General features: G+C 37.4%; 1 long non-coding RNA gene across 1 annotated transcript in view; it reads left to right on the top strand.

Annotated features, from left to right (window-relative positions):
• Positions 1-1930: 1930 nt before the first annotated feature.
• LOC114009758 (uncharacterized) overlaps positions 1931-23065 on the top strand; it is a 41711-nt gene continuing 20576 nt past the window's right edge. The window contains exon 1 of the long non-coding RNA XR_003551147.1: positions 1931-2005. This is a non-coding gene — a long non-coding RNA (uncharacterized LOC114009758). The remainder of the gene's footprint in view (positions 2006-23065) is intronic.

A 23065-nucleotide genomic window follows, 5' to 3' on the forward strand; every position in this document is an offset into this window, starting at 1 on the left:
CTCGGGTTCCAGGTCACTAGGCAGCGTTTCCAAGGGGCCCAAACCGCCGTCCTTTCCTTCCTCCCTGGAGATATCCAAATAGTGCAGGTTAACCACAGACCCCAGTACTGCGCAGTCATCCTTCCTGTGCGTAAGTAGCAAGGACTTTGATAATAAAGAGACTTCCAAAGTTTGAAAAGTGTAAACAAGCAAAATCAAGAACTACTAGGCCAGAATCAGAAGGAAATGGGGATGGGAGGGTGGGTGGTAAGAGTCTAACCTCCCCAAGCTTTTCCCTATCCTGCTTCTTTTAGACACAGAACACATTGAGTAATGGCTTAATTATGCTTAGTTAGGCTTCCTGTATGTAAGCATTCAAGCATGGTATACTCTTGGGGTACTAAATTTAAAAGGTAGAGCAATGGGGCCAGCTGGCTGGCAGTGGTTACAGTGACTGGATCCCACAAGGCTGACTACATGTTTCAAGTCTGGATGTGCAGCTTGAAATACAAGCGGGGTATACATGGCTGTGTACCCAAAATCCGTAGAAGAAGGGAGGAGAAGAGATTGCAGCATGGCCATCCCCATGGGACTGATTTATCACTTTCCCTCTTTCTCTCTCTCTCTCTCTCTCTCTCTCTCTCTCTCTCTCTCCCTCTCTCTCTCTCTCTCTCTTTGGTCTCCTTCCAATGAGCACATGTGCCCTGTAGCAAATAATAAAATAATAAAATAAAATAAAATGTAGAGGAATGTAGAAGATGATTATGTACTCTTACCGATATGACTTTCAGGAAACCATCATTATGCATAGGATAGAAGCAACCAATATTTGGTAATGAATTATAGTAGGTCTGATATTCCATATCTCAAACTCATGGGATCGAGGAAATAAAAATAGTAAGTGAAATTTTATTGAACAAAATAGGGAATGAACCCACTTCATGGGTTACCCTTAATGTATAAATATATTTACTGTAGACTAAGAATTCTAAAATACGAGATAGAAATGTGGAGATGAAAGAAATAGGCAGCATAAGAATATATGGGGATAAGAACTCACAAGAGGAATCCGTGAAGATACAGTTGGATCTGGGAGGAACAAAACACTGAAATGAGAGAAGAGGAAAGCAGGAAGAGCAGAGGAGAAACTTCTGGAAAAAGATACTCTCTTGGCAAGATGAATGGAAAATGAAACTGCAGAATGAAAGATTGCTTCAAGAGCAGTCCCTAATCCTCTGCCAACACAGGCTAATTTGTATTTCTGGAACTAGCAGAAAGAATGTCAGCTGAAACTCATGTTAGAGTCACCTTGTAGCAAATGTTCCACTGCACATGTGCAGTCAAGAGGCAGTGGGATGCTTTTAGGTTTTACACAGTGAAGCAGGACTTCAGGAACTCCAAACATCCCATTCCTGAGCTTCAACTGCAGAACGTACAGGCTTTCTTTCTAAGGGCACGTGGGAAATAAAGAGAACAGAGCCTGGGCTGTCAATTAAGATCTAAATTTGTCTCCAAGAGAAATACCATCCATCCAGCTGTGAATGCTTCTTTCATGAGATATAAAGGACTAAACTTACACACACACACACACACACACACACACAATTCCAGTGGAGAATTTTAAGAATAGAAAGAGGTGAACAAGCTGCATTCAGTCCAGATCAGCCTTCTGATTCCTCCATTTGCTTTGGTTCCTGACAAGGAATTGGTTTCTGTTCTTTTTCCAACCTGCTTTTCATGTCGTTATGATTTCCTGTCATTAGATTAGTTGTGAATTCCCTAGAAAGCAACATTCCCTAATCGTTTCTTTCTCCTTTTTTCTTTTCCTTCTAAAAATAGTCATTCCTTTCTCCTGCCATTCCTGATAGCCTTCTTTTGCACCCAGTTGAAAGCAAAAAAAAAGTACAGCTCATTAAATTTGTACACAATGAGCATACACTAGAAGTATCATCAGCCCACAGATCACAAAGCAGAAAGTTTCTAAGATCACAGAAGTTCTGGCACCGTCTCCCAGTTACTACAAGAGGTAAACATCATTCTGATCTATCACAACATAGATTAACTGTATTTGAACTGTACTTAGAATTGCATAGTCTATTCTTTTTTGTGTCAGGTTTCTTTTTGCTTACTGTTATGTTTGTAAGCCTCATTCCTGTTCTTGTGTTACACAATATTTTGTTCACATACATTCTCCATTGTATAAATATGCTGCACTTCTATTTATAAACTCTTCTATTTGTAAAAATTATTGTACGTATCTTTGGGTTAACATGCATACGTACACATTTTAGTTATGTATCTAGAGAGATGGAATTGCTCAATTACAATGTATGACTTTCTAAATTTAGGAAGCACTTAGATATCCTCTTTGTCAAGTTTTTATTCAAAATTTTTGCCCATTTTTCTATTGATCTTTTGGGCTTTCACTTCTTTCATGGCTTATTTTGAATGAACAAAGTTTTAATATAATACAGTTCAATTGGTCCACTTTGTCTTCATTTTATAAATAGCATTTTATTTATTTATTTATTTTAGAAAGATATTTTTTACTCTAGGGCATGTGCACTTGCTATAGAGATAGAGAGACAGAAAGTGAGAAATCATCCCCCAGGGGGGACGATGGCCCCATCATAATCCCTTCTCCTCCATTCTCTTCTTGGAATCTTGGGCACGCACATACCTGGGTCCAGCGTGAATTTTAAGCCACCAGGTCCAGGACTCAAACTGTTGTTAACTATGTGGGAGTCCAGCATGTAACAATTACTCCTTACAGTTGTAGAATTAAATTTTGTATATGGTATGAGACAGGAAGCAGAAGTAGAGGCAACTGCAGTTAATTAGATGGACAGAGAAAAGTGGTTACCTGTGACTTAACTCTTTGCTACAGGAAATTCCTGCAAACCAGTCCCTTCTGGCAGATATTTTACTTATCTAAAAATGTATATCTACTATCAGTAAAATAGATTTCTTACTTGAGCAATATCTCATATATCAAAAAATGTTTAGTTGTCTAGATTCACATCAAGTATCTCTCTGTGTCCACCAATCCTAAACTACTATGTAACAATATATTCCCTTAAAACCTCTACTGGTTCCCAATCTTTAAAAAAATCTAGTAACCATTTAGGCCCAAATTCAAAGTCAAAAATACTTTTCTCTAACTTTTGTCAAACATAGGTCTAATAAGTTTAGTTAACGAATTTGGGTCTGATCTTTGTAGGAACTGATTACAGAGGAAAGATATGTTTATATGCTGCTCAGAAATAGCAATTCAACTTATCCGTTATTGAAAAGGCAACTTTTCTGCATTCAATTGAAGTCTCACCTTTGTAATAAATCTAATAACAAGACAGGAGTGTTCTTATAGGCATTCTATTCTGCTCCACATGCCAATACTACGCTTTTATAAATACTGCAGCATTGTTAAGTCTTAGTATCTGGATCCAGGTATCCTCCAGCCTGGTTCTTTTTTGAAATGTTCTTAGCTCTTTCTGGCCTCTTGTATTTCCAAATAAATTTTGCAATCAACTTGCCAGTTTCCAGAACGCACTTGCAGTGATTATATTCAATCTATTAATCTGTCTGGAATAAATTATAATCTGTAAAGGATTAAATATTCTAAGCACATTTATTTAGGTCTCCTTTATTTCTCTCAGTAATGCTTTATAGTTTCTGTATAGCCATTTTGTAGATATATTATTAGATTCATTCCAAGGTATTTTATGTTTTGATTCAATGATAAATGGCATCTTTTCTACTCTATTTTTTTTTCTTTTGTACTCAAAGTCCTTGCTAAAATGCTCATTAGGGCAAATTATTTATCTCTAGATTATTATGTATTTTCCATTTACATAATCAGGTCATCTATGACTGAAGAACATGTTACATCTTTCCGGTCTACATGTGAGTACCAATGTGTTTTATTGTCAAAATGTGATTTTTCCTTACTGCAGTAGATCTGGTCAATGCATTTGGGGTGGTTTTTTGTGAATTTGTAATTGACAGAGAAAATATTTATTTAGTTTCTTTTAATTTCCATAGTTTATAAACCCTGAGATTTGAAAAAGAAGACTCAATTTCAAGTTTATTATAATTTCGAAAGGACAAAATTATAACTTTTATGAAGACATACAATAAGCTTGTTTGTCAATTTCTTTACCTCATCAATTAATAAGGAAACACATAGATGTTAAAGCTAGTTCAAAGAAAATATAAACACAGATACACATACAAGCAATCATGAATGCTAAAATAAATTTGATAATAGATGCAAAATGGGTTAATATCCACCTGTAATAAGATGTAGTATTTAAATCATCTATTTTAGAAGGTCAAAATCAGATATAAATTAATTGGACAAAATTTATCCACATCTAAACACAAATATCATTTGTGTTCCTCTCAGTTTTCTACACTTATAGTTCCAAAATGGCTTAATGAAAGGCTCCAATCCCCTATATAAAAACACACAACATTCCACTGAAAGTACATACAACAATCAAATACATACTCTATAATCTTTTATGGTCATTCCTGATGAAGCTAAAAATGTGATTTTCAATGTGAATTAACACTCTTAAATCTTAGCTTTTCCATCTGTAGAATTATTTTCAGAAGTTATTTTCAAAAATGCTTTTCAATTGCCATTATATCTTCACATATATTTTATGTACCATTTCTCTGACGTCCATATGAGATTTCAGTTATGTGTATTTTTATCATTTGATATTGTCACACAGCTCTTCCATTATCTATTCTGTTTTCTTTTATCTATTGGGTCATCGAAAAAGTCATGGCATATTTTTTCACGTTTTTCTATGCAAAAATGTGTCATGACTTTTCTGATGACCCCATATATGTTTATCTACTCTTATTCAATTCATTTTTTTTCTTCATGTTTACATGTTTCAGTTGTGGAATAAATATTATTTTTTTTTTTTTTTTTGGAGAAGTTTTTGCTATAGGGCACATGTGTTCGCCAGAAAGACAGAGAGAGACAGGGAGACAGAAGCGAGAAATAACCCCCAAGGGGGGATGGCCACACCGCAATCCCTTCTCCATTCTCCTCTCAGGATCTTGGGCACGCACGCACATGCGCCTGGCATGAGTTTAAGCCACCAGGCCCCGGACTCAAACTGTGGTTGACTACATGGGAGTCCAGTGGCATAGCCATTATGCTAACTGCTGGTCCCGCTTCTGTTAACCTATTTTGACTAATTCTTTTCTTCAGTACATAGGTCTATTGGTAAACCTGTCTATAATAAATGGAAGAGAATACTTCACACACACACAAATCTAGGTCCTTCCCATAACCTCAGAATGTACCATTATTTGAGAATAGTGTTGTTGCAGATGGAATTAGTTAAGATAAAGCCCTATGGAAATAAACTGTACCTTTAATCTGATTGTCTGGGTGTACTTACAAGAAGAGATGAAGAAATAGACACACATACAGAGAGCACCAAGTGAAGACACAAAAGACACACAAGATTGCTGTGTGACAACAGAGGCAGAGATTAGAGTTATACTTCTACATATCAAGGAACACTAAGGAGTGCAGGTAACCATGCTACCTGCACACAGAATGCCATATGAAGATGGTGGCAGAGACTGGTGTGATGTATTTATAAGTCAAAGAACACCGAGGATAATGGCAGCCACCAAAATCCAAGAGAAAGTCATGAGACATATTCTCCCTTTGAATTTCCAAGCAAGAGCCAACTCTGCTGACACCTTGGTTTTAGATTTTTGACTCTTAGAATGGTAAAAGAATACATTCCTGTTAAGCCAACCACTTTCTCGAATTTTGTTATGTTAATTCTAGAAAATTACTATAGTGTCAAAGACGTTCTTCCTCTCTTTAATTACATTTTTTTTTTTAGTATTCTCATGTGATTCTTTTAGTTCTTGTGTGCTGAAATTGTTCATCTAATCTTGAATCTTTCCTTCTTTTCTATTAATCACATTTACATTAATTTTCAGTGATCCATTTCAACATCTGTGTTATATCTGAGTCTAATTCTGTAAGTTGTGTTATCTCATGGTAGTCGTATGTGGGTTTTCATTTGTTTTGTTTTAATATTTAGCATGTCTTGTAAATAGTTTTTGAAAGTCACACATTGTGTGTAGGACAGCAGAGACTGGGTAGACAGTTTTTGATGTTTGGAAAGGGCTTGGCTTTCTTCTGCTCTGTCTTTAGTATGAGGTTTGAGTCAGTTTAGGGTAAGAGTTGAGCAGGTTTGGAATTTGTTTCTGCTGTGGTTCCCCTCAATGCACCACAAGCAACAACTCCCTCAAGTTCTGCTGGCCTTTGGGTGATGGCTAGTTTGCCAGAGAGTTTATTATTTTTCTTTGAATTTCTATTTTATCCTCAGTTTGAAGTCTTCCATTTGCACTGTGCTACACAGAGGGTTTCTCTCCGTGTTGCTCTCTCTCCCTGCAGGATTTCACTGTGCTCATGACTCAACGCTCATCAGCCTGGTTGGAAGTGGAGGAGGAACTCTTCTCACTCTGAATAAGCCTTGGGTTTAGGCAGGCCCTATGTTGTGAATCTTGGAGATCTTGCCATGTCAGTGCTTCTGCTCCAACTCAATTTATCCTCTCTCTCCTCCAGGCTTAGAGAGTTGGGATTTGTGTGCTTATGATTTACTTTGTTTCGTTTTGATGCCTGTTCCCTTCTTCCAGCTGTAATGGGTTTAACCAGTGACCTAAATTCTAGAGTTCCTTGCCCTCCTCCTGAAACAGAGATTTCTGTTTGTTTGTTTTCGTTTTTTGCTACAGGGTTCACCAAAAAGGGAGGGAGAGAGAGAGAGAGAGAGAGAGGAAAAGTGAGAAATCCTCCCAACAGGGGATGGTCATACCACAATCCCTTCTCCAGTCTCCTCTCAGGACTTTGAGCACACATGCACATGTGCCCAGTGTGATTTTTAAGACGCCAGGTCAAAGATTCAAGCCAAGCTAACTATGTGGAATCCACTCACCTTAACCTCCATGACACTTGCTAGTCCAAAACAGGGCTTTTGTTACATAGGCAAATAGAGCCTTTGTTTTTCCCCTCTCGTGGTGACTGCTTACTGATACTTTCTCAGGCCTTGCACCAATCTTTTGTGAGCATCCAGTGACATTGGCAGAGAGAAGAGACTGCCAATGTTGTTAACTCTTACTAAACTGGCAGCTTCCATACTCTCTTCAACCCACACTTGGTCTCCTCTAGTTCATCAACAATTCTAGCTAAATTTTTACCTGTGTCTGCCCCAGGTAAGCAAGTGCCTGCTTTTCTTCTCTTTCCATAGGCACCTGTTTCTCTTTAGATTTTGGACTGGCTCATTGCCGTGTAACTTCAACTCTCTGATGAGGCTGAGAAACCTCATCATATCAGCTTACCCAGCATTTTATATCATTGTTTTAAAATGAGGAGTATTTCTTCCCAGTATATTCTTAAGTAATAACCCAAAGTCAGAGAAAATGTTCTACTACTGTTATTGTGACCTTCCTTACAATTCTTTGCAAGTCTTAGATTAAAATTAATGTTATAACTTCATGTTGAGATCCTGGCAGCCATATCAGAGATTATCCTTACTTATGAAGTACTTAGATATCGTGCACTCTTTTTAGAGAGAGGTTTTTGCTATAGGATGTGGATGCTCAACAGACAGAGAAAGAGACAGAAAGAAAAAAATCACCTCCCAGAGGAATGGCCATGCTGCTCTCCCTTCTTCTCTAGTCTCCTCTTGGGATTTTGGCCATGCACACAATTACACCCAGCATTGTTTTAAGCCGCAAAGTCCGGGCCTAGAAAATAGTTGACTACGTGGAAGTCCAGCAACATAACCATTATGCCATCTGCCAGTCCTGATATCATGCATTTTGAAGAAACTAAGGTCATTAATTGAATTCAGCGAAAATGTATCTGTCGCTACTAGGGACATTCGTTATTAAGCACAAGAAACAAATAAAAAATTCCTGCCCTTAAGGGGCTTACATTCAGATCATGTTAAAATGAAGTATAGATTTACTCTGAGTGAATGATATGATAGAATTTTCTCAACTTGTTAGCACTATTTACTTTTTAAAAATTCATTAAAATCTTATTTTGAAAATTCATACACTTAGCCAAGAATGTTAACATTTCCTATTAGACTAGAAAATTTTGGTAGCTATAAGAAGAATCTAGAATTCATACTTCAAAAATTGTTGCAAAAGTATTTTCCCTGTTGTACTCTTTAAGTGTGACTTCAGTTAGTGAGATTTTTTGTATTCTTTAACTGATCCTTAATTTTTCTTTGATCATCTCTTTATGAGAAAAAAGTAATTAATTGAGTCTAAGTAAAATCCCGTGAAGTCAATATTATCTATACATCTATTAAACACATATTTACCATGCCTGACCCAATCTAAATGCTTTACTAGTCACAGAGGACACAATAGCAAATCTTAAAGTTGGAAACCCCCTTGCCCAAGCCTCAGTAGTACAGGTAGTATTATACTTATCTTCAGTTTTGGAAGCCCCATAGTCTACCATGGGTTCAGATAGCAAGTCAACCGAAGGCACATGGGGTGCATAAGTTTCTAGAATCCTGATTAGCTAGAGGGCTAAGGGAAGGGAGTGGCTCATGGCATGAAGAAACTCTGTCAAGGATCTCTCTCTCATTCTCTCTCTCTCTTCATCTATCATGGAGGAAACAAAATCATCTTAAAATATATTTTCTGAAGATTTGCCTCAAATATATGGCTATCTTTCTTAATGGTCCATCCAATCTCCTACTTCATTTTTGCAGTAGAGGTTTCCATTGTAACATTCATGCCACAATAATTATACACCTCACTCTTAATTACCTGCAATGTTGAGAAGAGCATTTCCTTCTAAATCATCTTCATGAATTTTTTGCCTGACTTCAATGGAATGTACATTCTATTCAGGAATAATATATCAATTCCTGTATTAATCAATACTCCCAAATGATCTTTAATTGCTAAATAATAATTGCTTATCTATACTTGCTTATCTATAATTATTTATTAGCTATAATGTTCACCTCTTGCACCAGTTCTAGCCTTAACCAAACAGAAGAGGCATTCAACTGGATGTCTCTCCACTGGAACTAGCGAAGTTCCATATGGGTGAATCTCTTAGAGGTTTTGTCCCCTTCCCCAAGAAATCTTATATTTGGGGAAAAGCCACAAATACTTTATGCCAAATAACTATACTTATTTCCCATTAGTTCACATATCTGCTTTCCATATTTGAATTTTCCATTAGGTTTTACACTTTTGTAACCAACTATTTTAATGTACACTTTGATGATGTTATGAGAATCTCAGTTATTATTTTTCCTATCCCATAGCCCATTATTCCTTCTATATTTCTATTTCAGTAAATAGAACCAACATTCCTGGGCCAGAAACCAGAGAGCCATTGTGTAATCAGCCTTGTCACTCAACACCCACGTTCAATGAATCATGGTCTTGGTTATCTTACCTCTCAAACAGTTATTTATTTTTTTCCTTCCCATTTAGACAACTTAAGTTGGACAACTATCATCTAAATTATCTCTTTACCTCTGGACTTGTCTACCTCAAAATTGTCTTTTATACTCTTGAGTGGTCACATCCAAAGGATGGCCCTCATTTTAATTCTTCCCTACCACCTACTATAGAGAAAAAATATATATCTTCTTAACATGACATACCAATGGCTTTTCAAACTTTTTTCCCTGCCTATATTTCACTCATGTCTCTGTTAATACCTGCCTTGAATTTAAACATGAGATCTCAAGAAGTTCAAATAAGTTCTAGTCTTTTCCACGCCTCAATACACACACAGAGACATGCACAGATGCACGCGTGCACACACACACACACACACCACATATCGATCTGTAAATTTTTGCCTTTGATTATGTCACTTTTAACTATAATACTTTCCTACTTCAATCTCTCTGGATTCAGGTCAGGTGACATTTCCTTTAGGAAGCCTTCCTTTATTGTTTTACGTTAAGCTAACTAGCCTCTTCCCAGAGTTTTCTAGCATCTTAATCATCTTGATATCTTACATCGGTTTCTTTGCTTCCCTTTCTAGATTAAATATTCTTTCAAGAATAAAAATACTTCTGACTTAATCTTTATTGTCTCAAAACCTAGGAAAAAATCTAGCAAATTTTCTTGCTATCCTTCAGCAATGTAATTTGTGCAACTTTGTAAATATCACATGGGTAGCCATCCTGCTTACCAGATCAGATTTCACTCAACTTTGTCTCCTAAATTCACAGGGTCTCTCTGACCTTCTTCCAGTTCCAGAGTGCTGAAGCCTAGTAGAGGATTCCTTTCCTTTATCTAAGTCAAAGATCTTTGATCTTCATGTCTCCAGTGTTTAGAAGTTTCTGAATCTATGTGCTTTGGTTTGGACAGAATTTGCATCATAACTTCAGTCTATGACTATGACTCAAGTGTTACAGACTGTGGTTAGACGCCTTTTGGTTTCGATGTCCACCCTGCCCCTAGATCCTCCAATCCTTTCTGGGTCTTGGTCTCTTTTCTCCCCTACTCTCAAGGCTGTCAGAACTTTGTGTTCATTTTCCTGAAATCCTAGTAGTTTCCTATTGACTTCACTCTACATTCCCCCAGACTCAGTTCTCCACTCCTGGATGCCATGTGACTGGCACCTCAGATAGCTTGCAACCCAAAGAGTTGATCCTTGCTATAGTGCCTATTCATACACTCGTAGCAGCCAATGTGAGTAACCACCTCTTCTGTACCTGTCATCAACCAACTTCTCATAATTTAAAATGTGTGATAACTTTCAGGGGCCTCTGCCTTTTCTAACTTTCCACAGAAAACCCTTCACCTTGCCAAACAAATCTGCCTTAACCATAAATTACATTTAACCTTATCTACATAAACTTGGCTAAGTCAGCATGGGTAGGCAACTTGAAAAACGTTGGTTTCACATCTGGATTTGCTCTGGGATTATGGGCAGCTTTTTGCAATCTGCTTGCATATTACCTTTCCAAGTTTCAGTGGTGTAAAACTGTGGTCACTTTTACTGACTAGTTTATGTGGGTGGTAATTAGGTTTCCTGTGGAAGTAGTTTCTCTGGCTTACGGTCTGGATAAGAGACGGATTTCTAATATTAATAAGTCACACGAACATTCTTTTTTGATATTATGAGTCTCTAAAAGTATTATTAACAAATAGCTCATGTGTTATCCAAATAACACCTTCTTGGACTAATTTATTTCTACTGCAAGTTACGTTTTTAAAGATGTATTGAAAATTTATTTGATACCTAATTTTAAAATACCTGCAAAGAAATAACTTTAATGTAATTTATACATGAATAGAACTTTTTCTTCAATTAGTATGCCATTATTCTCAGATTGTAGACAATGTAGTTGTCGGTTAAATAGTCTCTTTACTAGACATTCAGTGTTTGGAAAAGAACCATCTAACATAAACAATGAAAAGATCATGTATTGTAGCATCTTGCCTTTGTCTGATCCTCACTCTATATCCAGCTGGGGCATGTGTTCTTTTGTGTAACTGTGCCCCAAAGTTCTCTGATCACCTTTGGTAAAAACAGACTCTCACTAGGGAAACCAGCTTGCCCCACAGGCAAGCACTCATAGCTTTAGTTGTTAAAGAATTGTAATAGCAACAATGTCTATGACTTTTCTGCACCCATGAGCTTTCATAGCTAAAAGAATCTCTTGATATCATCTAATAGATCTATCTATTTCTCAGATCAGGGTATTTAGGAAGATGAAGTAAGTTATTTAATAAATCGATAGAAGAACATGGACTTTTCTTAGACTTCTTTACCCAATTACCTTTCCCATAATTTGTTATTAATTCTTCTTTTTTTTTTTTGAGAGAGAGAGAGAGTATTTTGCTATAGGGTGAATGCACTCAGCAGAGAGAGAGACAGACAGACAGAGAGACGGAAAACAAGAAATCACTCCCCAGGAAGGATGGCCACACCACAATGTCTTCTCCTTCATTCTCCTCTCAGGATCTTGGGCATGCATGCACACACACCCGGTGTGAGTTTAAGCCATTCGGTCCTGGTCTCAAAATGCATTCGACTACGTGGAAGTCCAGTGACATAACCATTACACCATCCACTGACCCCATTAATTCATGTTTTACACAAATATTTACTGAGTGCTACTTAAAGATGGACGCTCTTTCACAGGAGGAATGAAATGATGAAAAGAAAGATGTAGCCTCTGACTTTTAACATGTGCATCGTGTCATTTCTCCATTAGTCCCAACAGAAATAGAGAGGGAAATAATGAGGTAGAAAAATTTATAGCACAGACAAGAGTCCACTGTCAGAATGTTACTTTGTGTGGACAATTGTCCCTGCTGCATAGACATTTATCCTTCTAAAACAACACTCCCTCTCTCACTTTTGAGTCTTATATTAATCACCCCTAGTTCTGCCATGGAAACCTATTCAATGTTCCTGGAGTTCTGACACCTGATTATCAACTTATTCGAGACAAGCGCTACATACTCCAAGTCCAGACAGTCATGAGAAACAGATAAGACTATCTTCTCCAGGGATTAAAATACATTTCCCTTTACACAGTGGCTCTCAATAAGGAGAATTTTTACTACCCAAGAGACATTTAGCAATGTCTGGAGACATTCTAAGTTGTCACAGCTGGGGTGGCATGGTACTGGCATCTACTGGGGAGAGACCAGGGATGCTGCAAACTCTCCTACAATACACAAGAGAATCTCCCTTTCCCAACAAAGAATTATGAAACAAAAATGTCAGTTATGTACAGATTGAGAAACTCTAGGATATAGCTACATAAGTAGCTCCTGCAAAAGTAACCTGTGAGGGCCTACCCACAGTGGTGCACACTGCTAAGACAGATATTCTGCTTGCTAGGACCACATGGCAGGTTTGGTTCCCCAGAGCTAGTCTGAAGGGAAGCATGCTAGTACACACCTAGCAACTGGAGAAGCTGAGGCAGGAGACTGAAAGCTTAAGGCTGACCTAGACATTAAGGCTGATAGTGAGACCCTAAAAAACAGCCAAGCTTGGTGACACATGCCTGTGGTCCCAGCTGGTAGGCAGTAAGACCCAATTCCAAAACTCTCTCTAAAAACAGAAAAAGTCATCTGTAAATGTAATCATGTAGTATTTGTGGTTCTATGACTGGCTTACTTCATTCAGAATACTGCTTTCCAGGTTCATCCATGTTGTCCAAATGGTAGGATTTCTTTGATCTAAAATAGTCAAATACATTGAAGCAGAGAATACAATGGTGGTTGTCAGAGGCTGGTGAGAGGGGGAAATCAGAAGTTCTAGTCAATGGGTATAAAGCTTCAGTTATGGAAGATGAATAAATTCCAGAGAACTGCTTTACAATATTGTGATGATAGTTAATAATATAGTATCATGCACTTAAAATCTTGTTAAGAAGGTAGATCTCAGGTCAAGTGTTCTTACCCACACACATACACATATACAATGCATGAAACGCAAAGAAAAATCAAACATTTGGAGACGATAGATATACTTAATACCTTGATTATATTATAGGTATATGCATATGAATGAAATCATCGAATCCGATACATTAAATATGTGCTTGTTTTTAAAATATATAAATTAAGCCTCATTAAAGCTGTTTAAATAAAGTAACCTATAACTCATATAGCACTGTTGTTCCACTATTGTTCAGAATAAATTCGTATAATTGATTTTTATAGATCAAATGCAAAACATTTAAAGATCCAAGTCACCTTGATTGTCCTTTTTCATCCCAAATGAAGAACTGGAGTATTTTATCCTACTCAAATATATACTCATGTAAACTAAAGAATCCCAGACGTTAGCATAGGGCTTATGCAACATCATTCAATTTCTCAGTAGTCTTCAATAACATACAAAAACTACTAATACTATTAGCTACATTTTCTGTTACATGTATTGATAACTAAAGTGTATGTTAAAATGCCTATCATAACACAACAAAGTACTTTCCTACAAACCTGGAAAAGAATTTCATAGGAAACTTGAAATGATTAAAGTGTAAATTCTTCCTGTAGAAATGTAATAATCACATTTCAAAATAAAGATTTTTTTTGGTCAATCCAAGAATAAGTGGTATATTCTCTGAAGTAATATCAGTGCATCTCTCTTAAAACCTTTATATCCTATTTGACAAAGATATTAATAAAATTGTAATATAATTAATAAATTCCATTTTTTTAACTGATCCAGTACATAGCTATTTTAACTAAATAGTTAATAATTGTCATATAAACAGCCAACACAATAAAAAGCTTGATATACATGGTTTACATAAATAACCACCCCTATAGAATTTCCATTTTTTTGCTACTTAATTGTTTTCAGGATTAAAGCTCATAATCTTGAGAAGCAGACTTTATCCTCTGCATTTTAATGATTAGAATATAGGCTAAAACAGATTGATTAACATGCCCCAGGTCATACCAAAAGAGAACTAACCCCAGCAGAATCTAGCTCCAATTTCCATACCACTTTCTCCATGGCTCTGTTTCCACAGAACTACACCCATAGGTAAAATCTTATCTCTGGTTATTAGTATTTCACAGACCAGAAGTGCCCCAGTCTATTCACCTTTTCTTAATTCCTCAGGTTGCTCTTACAGATCTCATGCCTTCTAAGTATCTACAGGCTAATGCAGAATAGAAGAAATAAAAGTCTACAAGGGCCAAGTATCTAATTGACTTCAGTCATGTTAACTCACCTAAAACTGCTTAATTTTGCGTCCACCTTCTTTAGAGTGGATGACACCATCAGATTAGGCACACTGGCTGGACCAGTCTCACTCATCCAGTGACCTAGAATTGCCTTTGATCAGAAGCAAACGTGGTTTGTGGAACTGACTGGTTTTAGAAGCCAAAAAAACAAATAACGATGATGTTTTTGGAGCTAGACAAACACTGGGAACGCTTACTAGCAACCACAAAGCTAGTGTATTTGATCTTCGATGCTTGACGTCAAAACAAGGTTTTTAAATATCCTAGTATCTGGCTTACTTTCAATTTAGCATTTGAGATGTTTATAGATATTGTAGTTAATAATATTGACACGTACAAGGAAAGGAGCTCACTTACAAGAAGAAACATGCAGTTTTATAACATACAAGCATGAAAAGCAATACTTCTCAACCCTGACACACAAGAGAAACCTCTTAGGCAGTAAGGGGTGGGGAGTGAGGGATACCTTATTCCCACCAAGACATTTGAATAACAATCTATGAGGGGGTGTGTGGGAGGGCTGATGTTACTATTTTGAAGCTTTAGGTTAATGGTAAAGGACAGCAAGTGTTAAAAATAATGACATGAAAGGGTTAGAGATAGGCAGTTCTCTGTGTATATATCAGTTCTGACATTACTAACTGGATAGACTTTAAGGAAACGCAGAATCTGCAGCCTCCATTGCTCTCACCAGTGACACACTCTACACAGCACACACCAGTTGATGATGTTGTAAGGATCAAGACAATGTACCAAATATGTCCGTCGTATAATAAAGGGTCTGTATTGTTGTCACTTTAAGATTTGAACTTTCTATTCATATTCTCTTGGAAATAAAAAAATTTTGCTTTGAAGTGAGTAAGAGACCATTCTTCAGAAGTCTAACCTGTGGAACTACCCGTCTACCTTTGTTCTCTTTCTCTAACGGGGTGAGTAATCAGGGAATCTACACTGCTGTCACGTGGTCTGACATTAAATTGCTTGTGGGGCCAGTGGGTAGGGTGGTGGTTAATGCACTGAGTCCACTGTGGTTGGAATCTCAGAACGGTGGTTTGAAAATCACATTGGATGTGTGTGCAAGTGTGCCCAGAATCTCAAGAGGATTAACAGAGAAGAAAGAATTATGGCAAGACCATCCGCCCTGTGGGTGACTTTTCACTTTCCTTCTCACTGTCTGTCTCTCTCTGGTGGGAACGTGTGCCTGATGGCAAAAAACTTTAAAAAATCGGGGGGGAGGGGAGAGAAATTAAGTTGTTTGTTATGAAATAACAAAAGAGAGAAGATATTAACTCCAATGATACCCTTTGTGCTTTCTGGGCTAGAAACTGGACCTTCAAACACTCCTTCACCATAATATATGATTCTTTATGAGTTCCTGAACAGGTCAAGCTTCAAGGAACAGAATCAAGAGCAGGTCGTGACTGAAATGAAAGACAAAACGTCTTCTGCTGATAAAGTCTCAGCACTTTGCCATCACAGGTTTAATATAGTCCTCACAATTGCCTTATGACCTCTACTTCCTCCACAAAGTTCCCTCTACTAGAAAGTGGCATTCCCTACATCTAAAGCCATGTTTGCAATATTCAAAACTCCACTCTCTTAACTTAACTTACCCATCATTAAAAATATGAAAAGAGGGAACCAGCAATTAGTGTAATGGCTATGTCGCTAGACGCCCATGCAGTCGACCGCGGTTCACGTCCCAGACCTGGTGGCTTAAAACTCACGCCGGGCGCATGTGCATGCGTGCCCAAGATCCCGAGAGGAGAATGGAGGAGAAGGGATTGCGGCGTGACCATCCCCCCTGGGGGGTGATTTCTCGCTTTCTGTCTCTATGTCTCTCTCTGTCTGTCTGGCGAGCACATGCGCCCTATAGCGAAAAACCTCTCCAAAAAAAAAAGAAAAGAAAAGAAATCAAAACTGAAATGAATTGAAATGAAAAGGAATTAAAAGAAAACACAACATGGGAAGGATAAAGCTGTCCATCCAGGTATCTTTCCTCCTAGGTGTGCAGCTCTGTAGGTAAGCTCACTTGCACATTTATGACACTTTATTGGTTACAGTTTTCAAGGTTGTGCAAGACAGTTTCCTGGAATGTTTATTAATATGCAGACTCATTAATATGCAGACCGCCAGGTGGTGGTGAAGTGATGAAACAAGACATTCTATGAGGCAATTCTACGTGGGAAGGTTCTGGATTCATGTCAGGAGACATTTCTGGGTCCACCAGGCACATACTTGCCCACGATCTGGTGCTGGCTCAAGGCTAGGGGTCGATCATAGCATCAAGATTCTGTCAGAAATGCTCATTTTCTCTCTCTCTCTCTCTCTTTCTCTATCTTTCTCTTTCTGAAGAAATAAAGACACTTGAAAAATATGCAGATTCTCAGGTCCTATCTGCTCAAGATTCAGAAACCTTGGGATAGAAATGGAAACTCTGACTCTGCACTTTTTTTTTGGGAGAAACATGTTTTTAAAACGTAATCTATGGCATGCCAGCCAATACTGTGGTGGTTTAAGCAGCTGGATCTCACATGGCCAACTGAGCGGTTTGAGTCATAGACCTGGCAGCTTAAAAAGCACATGGGCCCATGTGCATGTGTGCCCAAAATGCTGAAAGGAGAATGGAAGAGAAAGAACTGTGGCTTGGTCCTCTCCCGTGGGAAGTGATTCCTCACTTTCCCCCTCTCTTTCTCTTCCTGGTAAGTACACATACCCTACAGCAAAAACACAACAAATATCCATCATCTATGGCTTTTATTTCATTAGTTTAATGGTATCATTCTAAAACCAAGCCAATTCGGGTTTGCTGTTTGTTTTTGTAAATAAAGTTTTATTAGAACAGAGCCATCTCTATTTGTTTACACATCATCTGTGCCTGCTTTGTGACTGCAGAGTTGAGAGTTTGCAGTAGAGACTATAGGGCCAACAAAAGCAGAAAATATTTACTCTGACCCTTTGCAGAAAAAGTTTGCCAATCCCTGTCCTAAAATGACTCTACGGCTAAATTTTGGCAAAACCATGGACTACTGATTAATTTGGAAATATTTTTTTCTATATCTAACATCATCTGAGTTGCTCAGCTTCTGGAATTCAATGAATGAGTGAAATCTGTGATTTATTCATGAAAAACATATTATTCATTAGGTCTTGGGACATGCTTGTCAGATGAGTGCTTAGATAAATTATATTATTTCCTTTTCTACCTTGTGATTAGCCACAAATTCAAAGTCAAGAGAAACAGCATTTGCTGTAACAGATGATCAAGAAAAGCAGGTGTTTGTCATCAAAGCTGTAAGACAAATGGTGAAAACTCTGAGGAATTCATTAAGAATCCCTCTTAATTTATTTACTTGAAAAGAAATGGTAATAAAGGCACAGACCTTTGACTGTTGCTGTATACTTTTTTTAAAAAATCAAGGTTGAGGAGAAGAGCCAATTGACATTGGTAGAGGTAACGCCTTCCAGTTGCTGACTATTAGGAAAGCTAACCCACCTCTTCCTTCCCAACCCATCATTATGTAAAGGAAATAGTTGCCACATTATGTCAAGCTCCTTTGGACCAGAGAGGGAGAAAGGGACAAATCATCAAACCAGAGAAAAGAAGAGAGCATGAGTAACATCTAGGCAAGTGACCAGAGGATGTAGTTTGGAGGATCAAAGAGAGGCAATGGTAAAGAAGATATAGCTCAAAAAATATGAACTTGGAGATTATGAACAAGTGCCTTCTATAGCATCAACATGCAAGGGATACTCAATGCTTATTGAATAAGTGTGCTCAGAAAAAATAAAGTCAAATTGAGGGTACCAAAGAGAAAAGCAGTGCAATGAGTCTAAATAAGGAAAATAAAAACATTATTTTTACACATAATCATCCAGTATCACATGAATGATCTCTAAGTATTTTCCCACTAGGGAAAATAAAAGCCCAAATTCTTCCTTTCGAGCTTGGTTTCCTGGAAGAGCTAAAGACTTGACCAGGTCTAGACTACATTTTATGTGCAGACTTTTGCCAGCCCCTCTGGCACAAGTGGCGGAGTTCCAGTGACTGCCGATTCTCTCCACATTGGCTTGGGGTGCTGCAGATTTCTCCATCTGGTTCAAGAGGAAGTTTGTACTGTTTGCAAGATGCTATCGAGCTATTTTTAAGAGTTGAGCTACATAAAGGTATTTATGACTCTAGATCCGATTGGGGAAACAAAATATTTGCCAATGCAAGTGCAGAGAACATTTTCAACAGCCAACCATATGCCCTGAGGATGGAAATGGTCAGGATGAGTAACTGGAACAAGGCTCTTTCCTCAGTCCTGCAAAAGCCATTGTTTCGGTGTGCCAGGCTGTAATGTCAGAGTCTAAGAAATGGGTATTTGCTGACAGGAGTAAGCAAAACTTAAGTTTTGCTCTTTCGCCTTGACTACAGGAATGAAAGTGGTTTTGTTTGTTTTTTAGGGTTTTTGTTTTTGTTTTGTTTTTGTTTTCTCCATAAGGTAAGTGTGCTTGCCAGAGAAACAGAGAACAAGAGAGAGACAGTGAGAGGGAAAGCAAGAAATCACCCCTGAGGGGGCATGACCATACTGCAATACCCTCTCCTCCATTCTCCTCCTGGGATTTTTGAACATGCACACATATATGTCCAATGTGATTTTCAAGGGACCAGATCTGGGATTCAAACCACAGTTGATTATGTGAGAGTCCAGCACCTTAAACACCATGCCACCTGATGGCCATGAAAGTGATTGTTAAACACTATATATCATACCAAGAGGTTCATGGAGATTCCAATTTTGCCTGTATATGTTAACTGAGAATCTTGGAAGATTTTTATTAGTCACAGTTTCCCAGAAACATAGAGTGAATAGTGTGAGTATGTGTGTGTGTATGTGTGTATGTTTTTGTTTGCTTATATGTGTGCATATGTCTAAAGCAATATTATTATTAAAAGGAGTTATAAAAAAATAATTCAGGGACCAGCAGTTAGCGTAATGGCTATGTCGCTGGACTCCCACATAGTCGACCGCGGTTCGCGTCCTGGACCCGGTGGCTTAAACTCATTCCGGGCGCATGTGCGTGCATGCCCAAGATCCCGAGAGGAGAATGGAGGAGAAGGGATTGCAGCATGGCCATTCCCCCTGGGTGGTGATTTCTCACTTTCTGTCTCTCTGTCTCTCTCTCTCTCTGGCGAGTGCATGCACCCTATAACAACAACAAAAAAATTGTTCATATTGTTATGGAGGCTGCCAAGTTCCAAATCTACAAATTAATGTCCTGGTTTGAGTACTAGGGTCAGAAGCTTCTGTAGAATTAGAAAGAGCTGCTGTCCCAGTTTGAAGGCCACCAGGCAGGAGACTTTTCTCTCACTCTGGGGAGAAGTCACTTAGAGCTCTATTTAGACCTTCAACTGATTTGATTAGGCCCACCCACACTAGAGAAAGCAGTCAACTTCAAACACCTTCACAAAAAATACCCAGAATTATGTTTGACTGAATACTTGAGTACTCCTGTGGATCAGCCAAGTTGATGCATAAAATTAACCATGATAGGGTTAATGCCAATTGAATTACCAATGAAATATTCTGGATACAATGTCAAGTGTCATCTAGTGAATATTGATTAAACTTTACAGAAATTTTTATTTTTGCACTGTAGCCAACCTATTCTTACTAAGCTGCTCAATTTTTTAAAAATCTGCAGGGGGGCCAGCAGGTGGCATAAGTGGTTAAAGTGCTGGATCACCATGTGGTCAACCATGGTTCATGTCCCATGCCTGCAGCTTAAAACTCATACCAGAGCATGTTCACATGTGCCTGTAATTCTGAGAGGAGAATGGAAGAGAAGAGATTATGTCATGGCCATCCTCACAGAGGGTGATTTCTAACTTTCTGTCTCTCTGCCTCTCTTTCTGTCTCTCTGGTGCATACATATACCCTGCAACAAAAATCTCTCAAAAAAAACCTGGATATTTTATAACTGATTTATCCAATTTACATTTCATAAGGTGACACAGAAAATATAAATAAAATATGTAAACATTCTGAAGCATTTTTAATTCTTTGCCCTTTTTCCTCTTAATCATCAATCAAACTAATTTGAATAATTTGATGTTCCCTTATACTCTTTGGGCTCTATTACCAATATACTTTTGTTTATTCTCTGTAGCTTAGAACATTTTATCCTACTCCCTCTAGATAATTTCTCTATTTATTTATTCTATTTTGTACCTCAAACACTCACTTCTCCATTAAGAGATTTCTGAACATTCTCAATTTTTAAAAAAAGATAGATTCCTGATAATAATGTATATGGTAATATGTTTGACTTGACTAATATACACTGCATTCATGTTGAAAAAAATAAAAAACACTGTACACTGTAAAGGTGAACAGCGATTATATGCAAATTTTAAAAATCAACTCTTTTGAAAGACCATATATTTTTCTGCCTTTTGAATTTCACTTGACCTTTTCTTTTTATTTATTTTCTGCTTTCTTTTATGTTCTCCCCCTTAAATGTATTTTTAATGTTTCAACTAGTCTGTAAATTCCTTGGGGATAGAGATAATATATGATTATCTATGTATCTGTTTCAAGGCCTAGCATAGTATCACAAACAAGTTTTCAATGAATATTAAATGAACATATGAATGAATAAATGCATGCGTGAAAAACTGAAGTGCAGTGATGTCTTTTCTACTGAGAAGTTATTTTAACAAAATATCACACTCTCCCTTGACTTTCATCATCTTAAAGGAGGCCAGCTTGAGGTTTAGCAGAACTGCAGCCATTTTAAAACTAAGAGAGGCCTCCAATGAAAGCAATCTGACCAAATGCTGAGTCACAGAGAGACCTGTTTGTAAAATGGTCAGATGAGAAACCAGGAATAAGTATTTGAAGTAAAACAGGAATCCAGATAATTGCTCAGGGGGAAAGTGAATGACTCTGATGAATTGCAGTGAGGAATGATTTGCACTTGCTTATATTTTGCACCTATAAATACCAAGAACATGTGGAGATTTTTAGGACAGTTTGCTGGTGTTTGCTGTCTCCCTGCAACTGGTTACAGAAATAAACTCCTTCCTTCTCCAGCCTCTTGTTTCATTGACTACAAGAAGCAGCAGTTGGACTAGGCTGGTAATAATCTGACTTGCATATGTCTCTTGAATCCTGGCATGTTTTAGAAGGCACGCAGTCTTAATGGGTATAGCTGCCTAATCTTACCCCCTCTTGCTTTAATGTGTCAGAAAACAACATTTGAAGAATTAAAATGTTTAAGCAAGATAAAAAAACATTAACACAGTTCAAAAGGTTCCATAAACCTAAGGAGGATAAATACAAAGTGAATCACATCTATGAGCAAGGCTGAAATCCAATGATAATGAGAAAAGTCTTAAAAGTAGTTAAGGGGGAAATTTGTAATTTAAATTTAAATTAAATTTAAATCTGTAGTTTAACCTGCTGGACAAGTATCACAGCAATGATGACACTGCTTGTCAGCAGAAGCAAGACTACCCAGAAGAAAATGAAACAACTTTAAAGTGATAGAACGAGAGAAGAAAAAATAAAACTAAAGTAAACACTGTCATTCTAAGAGTCTGTGTCCAGCAAAGAGACCCTTCAAAAATGAAGGCAAAATAGAAATGTTTACGTAAATAAAATTTATGCAATCTTGTCACCAGTCAACCTGTACTACATAAAGCTAAAAAGTTCAGGCTCAAGAGAGAACCTATGTACCTGTGGAATACTGGACACTGGAAATATTAAATAGGTAGATAAGTATAAAAGATTGTTTTACTTAATTTCTTTAAAAGATAACTTACTTGTATAAGGCAAATACAGTAGCAATCCATGTGGGGTTTATACCATATGTAATATCAATGAAATAAGTAAGATTATGAAGTATGTAAACATGTAAAGTAAATGAGTTAATAAAAAGTAAATTATTGACATTAGTAGAACGGTGGACAGAGTAGAAGTAAATGACCATACACAATGAAGTAGAAATGATTTATAAGAGGTCAGAATAAATTAATTACCCATATTGTAATTTTAATATCAAACATAAAGAAGAATGAAAATGAAGGGAGCAGAGAAGGAAGGAAATAAAGAAGGAAGGTGGACAAGTGGGAGGGAGGAAGGGAGAAACAAAGAAAAAAAAAAAAAAAAAAAAAAAAAAGTGATACCAGAAAAAACTTTTAAGAGATAAAGTATAGCTAGCCATCTAATAGAAGTTGTATAATAGAAGACCAGAAATGTAGGTCACTAACTCATTCATTTCTAACTATTCTTACAGTTGAAAACAGTCATTGAAATTTATGTTCAACTCATTA

Source organism: Tupaia chinensis, unplaced genomic scaffold (genome assembly GCF_000334495.1).
Source record: "Tupaia chinensis unplaced genomic scaffold, TupChi_1.0 Scaffold000618_1, whole genome shotgun sequence".
In the NCBI taxonomy this organism is placed as follows: Eukaryota; Metazoa; Chordata; class Mammalia; order Scandentia; family Tupaiidae; genus Tupaia; species Tupaia belangeri.